This window comes from Panthera pardus, unplaced genomic scaffold (genome assembly GCF_024362965.1).
Source record: "Panthera pardus isolate Hobbes unplaced genomic scaffold, ASM2436296v1 HiC_scaffold_22, whole genome shotgun sequence".
In the NCBI taxonomy this organism is placed as follows: Eukaryota; Metazoa; Chordata; class Mammalia; order Carnivora; family Felidae; genus Panthera; species Panthera pardus.
In genome coordinates, this window is record NW_026526788.1 from 46,900,137 (window position 1) to 46,910,760 (window position 10,624).

Genomic DNA, 10,624 nt, shown 5'->3' on the forward strand with positions numbered 1-10,624 from the left:
AGGAATGAAGTGCTGATACATGCTACAACATGGATGGACTTTGAAAACATTATGGTAAGTGAAATAAGCCAATTATAAAACACCATATATTATATGATTCCATTCGTATGAAATGTCCAAGTAGGCAAATACAGAGAAATAGAAAGAAAGTATATTAGTGGTTACATAGGGCTGCAGGCTGGAGGATTGAGGGTGTGATAGAGCGTGGGGTTTCTTTTTGACATAATGAAAATATTCTGTAATTGACTGTGGTAATGGCTATACACAAGTCTGTGTATACACTGAAAACCACTGAATTGTATGCTTTAAATGGGTGAACTGTATGACATGTGAATTATACATCTATAAAACTGTTATCAAAAGTGGGGCGCCTGGGTGGTTCAGTTGGTTAAGCATCCAGCTTCAGCTCAGGTCATGATCTCTCAGTTCATGAGTTCGAGCCCCGCGTCGGGCTCTGTGCTGACAGCTCAGAGCCTGGAGCCTGTTTCAGATTCTGTGTCTCCCTCTCTCTGACCCTCCCCCGTTCATGCTCTGTCTCTCTCTGTCTCAAAAATAAATAAACGTTAAAAAAATTTTTTTTAATTAAAAAAAAAAGTCAGTTGCCCCATCCCTCCAAACTATTTGAACAATTTTAGAAAGAAGGAGATTCTATCTACATCCATCTATAGGAGCTGGTTTTGTAAAGATGTTCACATCATATACACGTGAACAATTGTGCCATGTGTGTATAGTGTGTGTACATACATTTGCACAAGTAAAAATGTCAGGACTCTTGACCAGGTTTACCTGAGAAAGGCATACTCTATACACTCCTGTGTTATTTGAATTTTTTACAATAAGCACTTGCTATTTTGTTAGGAAACAATAAAAATAAGGAAAGGCAAAAAGTGAGCTCCTTTACAGACAACTGTTAATTATGGAGCCTCTGCTACATGCTATATATGGCTCTGACCCCCTTGTCTACCTGATCTCATCTAATCCTCAAAAGACCCTTCCACAGCCCTACACAGTAAGCATTCTCTCTTCCTGGGTGGGAAGACTGAGTCCCAGCACTGAGGTGAGGGACTCGGCCAGGCTCTCTTACACAGGAGAGTGGTGGCCACACCTGGGAGCAGAGCACTCACAGATAGGACCCCAGGCCCAAGCATTCCACCTCCACCCACCATTTGCTGGAATGAAACTCAAGCTTTTTTTGTTATATTCCCAAAACTGACCTCTTGGGAGTCTACTTCAACAACAGTGGATGACAACAATAACCCAGTCAAAGTGCACATATGAAATCAACCACGTTTATGGAACAAATTACAAAGTTCACCGAAATTAAGCAAGAGCCTAAGTAACACCAAGAGGCTCAGAGCAGCCGGTGATCAGGCTCCAAGGCTTGACTGATTCTTGTCCTTAAAATGTTCCAGTCATTTAAATATTCATTAGGAATTCAGCATCACTGGGGAAATGGATTCAACGAGATAAACACCACAATTCACAATGGAAAAATACCGAAACTGCTTGTTGATCCCTGTCCTTTCTGAAGCAAGCAGTGGAGTGGCACTAAAGCCAGGCAGAGCACTGGCATTTAAACAGTGTGTGCCTTCTTGGAAGGCATCCTTGGAGAGACCTCTATTTTTCCTTCTTTTGAAAAATGTTTCCAAAGCACCTAATAGTATCTCAGTGGTTTTCTGTAGAAATTTAAAAAACAAACACTTGCCTTGGAGAAAAGTGCTTAGTACAAATTGTTGCTGACAACTTATCATCTCCCTTTGGGGATCAGTTGACCTGCTGGAGAAAACTGCCTCCCTAGGTTTTTTGGGAGCTGGAAAATCTCTGAAACTGTGGAGCAGAGAAGACTTACTTCTCTCGTTTGGCAACCTTGGTGAACAGTGGCTTTTCACTTCTGCTGCCTCCCTTCCAACTTCCTGTAGTAACAGCCCTGTTGTTTTAGGGACCCACCTATCCTCTACTCTTGGTCTATCCGGCCCAACTGGGATGCCACCCTTTGCCCTGTGGCATCTGAAATGTTATGTCCAGCTAGTCAGAGCACAGCACATCCAAGGCCACAGTGATTGGCTTTTCTTAGGCTAGTGTGAGTTTGGTTTCCTGTCACTTGGAACCAAAATGGTTTTCACTCGATCAGCCACCAAACACAACAGTGCATGCTCAGAAAAATTCAATAGCCACTTCTACAGCAGCTAATGGAAACTGGGGGGTTGGGGAGGGGCCTGGGACACCTCTCGCACATGAACCGGGGCAGCTCCCTGCAGCTCCAGGCACACACCACTCCAGCGTGGGGCTTGACCTTCCCACCCATGCAATAGCTGACTTGTCACTCACCTTATCTTCCTCTTAGGGCACCCCCAAACAAACTCACTCACCCAGAGGTGACCATGTACAAAGTAGAATTTATAGAAGCTTCTCTAGGAGAGAGGGGAGGGCTTCTATCACATACCCAACAACAATGACTTTAGAAGTCTTCATCACTTGTCTGTACTCCCCACAGCTCTTCTCTGTCTCCCCTGGCCTGCATATCCTCCTCTTCCTCCCCCTCCCCCCGAGGAGTTCTGCATTCTTACCAGCCGCCCCCCCCCCACCCCGCCCTGACAGAAGCAAACATTTTCTTATTTTGTCAGGCAGCAAACTCCTTCCTTGTCTCCATTCCAGGCAAAAGTGGACCACAGGCTGTGAGGCTTCACCGTGGTACCTGTTTTGAGTTAGGAAACCATGCCATGCTCATCATGTATGTTAATGAGCTCTCAGCAACCTGTGAGCTAACGAGCCATGCTATCCAGACTTTTAAAACAGCGTTTCATGGAGTGAGGCAACTTGCTCCTGGCCACAAAGCTGGCTGGGGGTAGAGTCAGCACTCAAACCTAGTCTGCCTTTGCAATCCAGATTAAGCTAAGTAACTGGCATGGACAAGCCATGTGCTGATGGATAAGGGAGAGAGGCAACGGAGGAGGCTGAGAGCATTAGGATCCGCTTCATTGGATGTGAAGGTGTCCAAACACGTTAGGGTTTTGGCAAAGGTAATATATGAAATATATGTCTCATATATGAGAAATATATGTTGTGGAGTTTTTTCTGAGAAAAATGATTGTAGCGTTGATATGTTTAGGAAAATTGCATATTTCTCAATTTGTTCTTCTGTTTGTCACAGCAATTGTTGCTATTTTCCAAACAGGTTGACTCATAACATGAGTTATGCCTGCCCTGGCATGCAGACTTACAGCGTGGATGGAGCATTTGTTGTTTAAAGTGTACATTTCAACAGGCTGTAAGATCCCAGCAAAAGGTGCCCCCCAAAACCCCCTATTGCCAACCATCTCCAGGCCACAGAGTTCCCCCAACTTTGGGGACAGTATTATTTCCAAATCTCCTTTTGACTGGAGCATTCTCTGCACAACCCAAGGAGCCCCATCTAAGTGTTTATGGGGACTGGTCTTCAAGGGAAGAGGTAGTGGGGTCTTTGGTTATAGATCTCCCCAGCTCTGACTGGGCCCCAGGTGGCTGCTGTGTAAATTAAATCTCCGTTGGCAAAAAAACAAAACAAAACATGCCCCAATCCCTTTCCTGAACAAGACAACCTTGGGCACACGTGTTTAAGAAAATGCTTTGAAGGTTTGTCAAATAGAAGCATGTGAAGGAAGGAAGGAAGGAAGGAAGGAAGGAAGGAAGGAAGGAAGGAAGGAAAGAAGGAAGGAAGGAAGGAAGGAAGGAAGGAAGGAAGGAAGGAAGAGAGAGGGAGGAAGGAAGGAAGGAAGGAAGGAAGGAAGGAAGGAAGGAAGGAAGGAAAAGAAAGAAAAAGAAAGAAAGAAAGAAGAAATAAAGAAGAGAAAATAGAAAAGAAAAGAAAAGAAAAGAAAAGAAAAGAAAAGAAAAGAAAAGAAAAGAAAAGAAAAGAAAAGCATGTGTATCATTTTATGGACTGGAGGCATAGAAAAAAGAAAAGATTGCTCTTTTCTTTGTCCGCAATACCATATGCACACTTTGGGGTGGAGAGTCAGAGACGGTGTGAAGCCCCCTCTTAGGGTTTATATAGACAAAAATCTACTCAACCTCACAAGCCTCAGTTTTCTCATCAATAAAATGGGAGTGGTAATAACACCTTCCTGATGCGACTATTATGAGGATAAAAATGAAAGAATATAAGGAGCTGAGCCTAGATCCTGGCACACTGTTAAGCCATCAATAAATGTTAGGAATTATTATTCCTTATTATTATCCTGAGTGTCCCTTTTATTCAAAGGTCATATTCTTTTCCCATGAGGAAAAGATGACGTTTGGTTTTGAATATCCTCTGCAATAAAGCAGCAGCATCTGTATTCCTTGGCCTTTCCTTTGGGTCCAGTGGTTCTAAGAAGGAAGTGACTGCAGGGTATTTTCATTTTGCACCTCAGCTGGAAATAAAGGTGACAAACAGCATGGGAGGCAGATAATTTGTAACACAGTTCAACTCTGGCCTCTGATTTTGAGAATTCCCTCTTATTACAAAACTTGCCCTGGGGATTCAAAATAAAAGCAGCTCACATATCCTCTCTCTCCTCACATATGGAGGAAACCCAGTGAGCCCCATTGGACCCACACTGACCAACTTGGTTGGACACTGAACAGTCACCCTAGACTGAGCAGGCACTACTAGGTATTCTCCCTGCATTGTCTTAATTCTCAGTCAACCATACGAAGAGGCAGTTGAGTCCAGAGGCAGTGTGGCTCAGTGCTCAGGATAAGAACACTAGACCCAACCAACTGGATACAAATCCGAGCTATATGACCTTAGGAAAGTTACTCAACCTCTCTGACCCTCAACATCTTCATCAGTAGCATGAAAGTTATACATGCCTCATGGGGTATAGTGACGATTTAGAGGTGCTATTAGGTGGAAAAGACCAACAACAATGACTGGCACACAGGAAGTACGTGAAAGTACTTGATAAATACCAGATGTTATTGTTCTCACACCTACGTCATGGCAGAGTAAGTAAAATGGGCATCTCTAGTTTGTGCTGCCCAACATCTATATTCCTGCCTTCTGGAAACCGCAGTCCAGTTTTTTTTGAAGTTCCTTCTCTATTCATCGCACATGGTCTTGGATAGGCTGTGAAACAAATTACTCCAAGAAAGATATGGATGGTCCAAGAAATGCCAATCAGATATTCTTTTCTGGAATTGACTCAAGGATAGTGAAAAAATGACTGCACATGATTAGAAATCTAGGAATTCATCTTAGGAACAACGTGGACCCGGGTCTCCATTAGTTCCTGCTGCCCAGATCTGCATATCTATTCCAGCCATGTCTTTCTACCCCACGAGCTCCATCTTAAGTCTTCCTATGTGCAAATTCCAGAGGTAAGTTCTGTAGCTTACAAGGAAAGAACTCTAAGACATCCTTCAAGATTCTTCCAACTTCAGCACTCTAATATATAACAATGACAGATAAAACTTTAAAAGAGAAGCACTCTAGATATAGTCAGCTCAAAAAAAGATATATATGTTTGGGTCCAAAAACAAGACGGGAATGCAACACTATAGATAGTACAGAAGGTACAAGTCTGCTGAGCACTGGAGCCCAAAGCAGGCTAGGTATCGGGGAGCTTGGCTTTTTTTTTTTTTTTTTACAAGTAAGACAACTAACAATATTCCATGTGACATGGGGGACTGGCTCCAATCCCTGTGCTTAAAGTCAGGTGTTGAGATATGGATCCCCTGGTTGGGAAATAAGCCTGAAACAAACTCTGGCCTACTCCCTGGAGCATTGATTTGTTTGAGCTTCTGGATCTCAAGAGGACGCTGGACAAAGAACACAGAATTAATTACTGACTTTTGTCTGGACCTAGGATTCCTCTAGCATTACCAAAGAATAGGACATGGAGAAAACAGATAACATTCAAACACAAAGAAAAAAACTAGAGTAGTTATATGAATAATACCCAAAATAGAATTCATAAGAAGGAATATTAGCAAGAATAGGGAAAGATATTTAAGTTCATTAAAAAAGAAATCCAAATATGAAAGCATCTAATAACAGAGTTCTAAAACATAAAGGATAAATTGATAGAGCTAAAAGGAAAAATAAACTAAACCGCAATTGTATTTGGATATTTTGACATTCATTAACTGACAAAAAAACAAAACAAAACAAACAAAAAAACCTCTTAACATTATTAATGAACATGTCCTAATTGGTATTTCTGAAAGAGTCTACCCAACAACAGAATAAACATTCTTTTCAAATTTTATGGAATATGACCAAAATAAACTATATTCTGGGCATGAAACAAGTCTCAATAAATCTGAAAAGGACTGAAATAATACAGATATATTCTCTGACCAAAACAGAACTAATCTAGATATCAAGAACAGAAAATTATAAAAAAAAAAAAACAACCAACATTTGGAAATTAAACCATAAATTCCCAATTAACCAATGGTCAAATAAAAAAAACACAAAGGAATTAGAAAATATTTTTCACTGAATCAAAATGAAAATATAATATATTAAAATTTGTGGGATGCAACTAAAGCATTGCTTAGAGGAAAATGCATAACATTAGTTATTTATATTAGGAAACAATAAAGGTCTAAAATCAGTGATCTAAACATGTACCTAAAGGAACTTTTTAAAAAGGAGCAAATTAATATTAAAATAATAAGAAAATAAAAAATGAGAGCAGAGGGGCGCCTGGGTGGCTCCGTCGGTTAAGCAACTGACTTCGGCTCAGGTCATGATCTCACGGTTCATGGGTTCAAGCCCTGCATTGGGCTCTGTGCTGACAGCTCAGAGCCTGGAGCCTGCTTCGGATTCTGTGTCTCCCTCTTTCTGTCTCTCCTCCACTTGTGCTCTGTCTCTCTCTCTCTCTCAAAAATAAATAAAATGTAAAAAAAGAAAATTAAAAAAAAATAAGAGCAGAAATCAATGACAGAAAATGAAAAAATAAAATAAAATCAATAAAACTCTAAGTAGGTTTTTTGAAAAGTACTTTTTCAATTGGACAATTCTAGTCAGACTTTCCAGAAAAAAAAAAAAAAGACACATATTCCCAAAATCAGGAATGAAAGAAGAAACACAACAGAGTCTATAGACCTAGAAAGAATATTAAAAGAATACTGTGAACATTTCTTCCAACTTTTTAAATTGTGGTAAAATACATAAAAGCTATATATCTTAATCATTTGTAAGTCTACAGTTAAGTCATACTTGAATACATTTATAATATTGTACAATCGTTATCATCCTATCATCACTATCATCAGAATTCTTTTCATCTTACTTTTTAAAAGATTATTTAAAGGGGCGCCTGGGTGGCTCAGTCAGTTGAGCATCCGACTTCGGCTCAGGTCATGATCTCACAGTCCATGAGTTTGAGCTCCTCATCAGGCTCTGTGGTGACAGCTCAGAGCATGGACCCTGCTTCAGGTTCTGTGTCTCCTTCTCTCTCTGCCCCTCCCCCATTCATGTTCTGTCTCTCTGTGTCTCAAAAATAAATAAACATTAAACAAAATTTAACGATTCTCTAAAAAGTAATCTCTATACTCAACATGGGCTGAAACTCACAATCCCAAGAACAAGAGTTACATTCTCCAACTAAGCCAGCCAGGTGCCCCTCTTTTCATCTTATAAAACTGAAACTGGGGGTGCCTGTGTGGGTCAGTTGGTTAAGCATCCGACTCTTGATTTCAGCTCAGGCCATGATCTCATGGTCTGTGTCTCCCTCCTGGGAGGGATAGAGCCCTGTGTCCATCTCTACACTGAGCAGGGAGCCTGCTTAAGGTTCTCTCTCTCCTCAGAGCACCTGAGTGGCTCAGTTGGCTGGGCGTCTGACTTCAGCTTGGGTCATGATCTCATGGTTTGTGGGTTCGAGGCCCCCATCAGGCTCTATGCTGACAGCTCAGAGGCTGGAGCCTGCTTCGGATTTTGTGTCTTCTTCTCTGCCCCTCCCCCATTTGTGCTCTGTCTCTCTCTCTCTCTCTCTCTCTAATAAATAAACATTAAAAAAAAATTCTCTCCTCTCTCTGTCCCTCCCCTGCTCATGCTGTCTCTCAAAATAGACATTTTTTAAGAACAAATATTTTTGAAAAACCTCTATATGTATTAAACAATAACTTCCCACTTCCCATCCCTCTAGCTCCTAGTAAACACAATTTTACCTCTGTCTCTATGATTTGGGCTACTCTAAGTATCTCATATAAGTGAAATTATACAGTACTTGCCTTTTGGTGACTTGCTTATTTCATTTAGCATAATGTCCTCCAGGTTCATCCATGTTGTTGTGTATGTTAGAGTTTCCTTCCTTTTTAACGCTGAATATGCCATTACATATATATACATTTTTAAAAATAATTCAACTCTTTTTAAAGTTTATTTATTTGGGGGCGCCTGGGTGGCTCAGTCGGTTAAGTGGCCGACTTCGGCTCAGGTCACGATCTCGCAGTCTGTGAGTTCGAGCCCCGTGTCACGCTCTGGGCTGATGGCTCAGAGCCCGGAGCCTGTTTCAGATTCTGTGTCTCCCTCTCTCTCTGCCCCTCCCCTGTTCATGCTCTGTCTCTCTCTGTCTCAAAAATAAATAAACGTTAAAAAAAAAAATTAAAGTTTATTTATTTTGGGGGGGAGGGGCAGAGACAGGGAGAGAGCAGGCTCCACTCTGACAGCACGGGTTGGACACTTACCCAGCTGAGCCACTCAGGAGCTCCAAGTTTCTTTTTTAATTCCAGTTAGTTAACATATAGTGCTATATTAGTTTCAGGTGTACAATATAGTGATTCAACAATTCTACACATCACCCAGTGCTCATCATAAGTGCATTCCTTCATCCCCATCACCTATTTAATCCCTCCTTCCAACATACCACATTTTTCTTATTCATCCATCCACCAATGAACACTCGGGGTCCTGTCACATTCCTACCAAAGTGCACAATGTTCTAATTTCCCCACATCCCTGCCAACACTTGCTACTTTCTTTTTTTTATGTTTATTTCTGAGAGAAAGAGAGAGACAGACAGAGAGACAGACTGAGCAGGGGAGGGGCAGAGAGAGAGGAAGACACAGAATCTAAAGTAGGCTCCACGCTCTGAGCTGTCAGCCCAACACAGGACTCGAACCCACAAAGTGCAGGGTCATGACGTGGGCCGAAGTCAGACGCTTCACCCACTGAGTCACCCAGGCACCCTGTTTCTTTTCTTAGTAGTACCCATTATAATGAGGAAGGAGCCAAGATGGCGGAACAGCATGGAAGTTTTTTATGTCTCGTGTCCATGAAATACAGCCAGACCAACACTAAACCATTCTACGCACCTAGAAAACTGATTGGAGGATTAACACAACAATCTGCACAACCTGAACCACAGAATTCAGCAGGTACGCAGCGCAGAAAGGTGAATTTGGGGAGCAAGAAGACGCAAAAGGCAGGGAAAGTGGGCAGAGAGAGGACGGAGACTAGGGAGGAGAGGAGAATACGGGAAAAGCACCCCTCCCCAAAACCAGCTGGAGAGAAAGTGGAAAACTGCAAACAGCCGCAGGGACTAAACTAAAAAGGGGAAAAGGAGAAAGGAGAAAGGAGAGGGTTTAAATTCCATTAAGACTGTAAACAAGGGGAGAGCAAAGGCTGCAACTCCGTGGCTCACTACCTGGCGGTGCTCTGGTGGGAAGAGCGAATCCCCAGGAACAGAGTGGGGTCCGGGAGCTTCTTGGGCCACACAGGGAGAAGCAGTTCCACTGCTGGAAGGACATGTGGTAGAGACTGTTGAAGCCACCTGGTGCCAGCAGACCCCGAAGGCAGCCACATTCGCTGGTGCTAGGGCAAGGTCATTAAGGGTGAAGCCTGGTGCCAGATGTGTGTTGTGATCTTCCATAATCCCTGAAACACTGCTGCTACATTGTCTCATGAACTTTTTCTGGGCCGGGCTGGCACCTGGCCGCAGTCTCCGGGCACCGGCAGCAGCAGGGTCCCACAGGCGTTCCTCGGTGCAGCCGATATTCGGCCATTGCTCATTCGGCCATTGCACGGTGAGACCCTCCCGCAGAGGGGCAGAACTGGTCAAAGCCGCAGTCCTTCGGAAGTAAGGGGCCAGGGAAAACAGCCGCATCTGAGACAAAACTCGGGAGAGAGGTACTGCCTGGGGCTTGGTCATGAAGAGTAAAAAAGCGGGGAGTGGATGAGAGCTGAAGACAGAGGACGGGTGCGCAATTGCTGATCGGGAGAATGGACTGGGTAGCTGGGTGGTGCCATTTTTGCCACTCCCGCGCATGTGCATACACACCTACAAGCACCGCAACAATCCACCCCAGTAGGCTAGCAGCGCCACCTACTGGGGAGTGGAGCTGTTACACTGAGCCCCGCCCAACTGGGCCAACTTAACTCTTGAAGAACACATGTCTCACCGCCAGCTTAATTTATGGACTCTAACGAGCTACGTAGACTGACTTCTAGGGGAAAACGAAGCAATTTCAGTCCTACTTCAATCTGTTAGCAGGTTCATCTATTCAATTTTCTTTCTTTTTTTTCTTTTTTCTTTTTCTCTTTTATAATTCTTTTTCTTGAATACATAAAGAGAAAAAATTAATTTTTATTTTCAATTTTTATTAAAAATATTTTTCTTTAATTTTTATTACTATATTTCTTACTTTTGTGTAA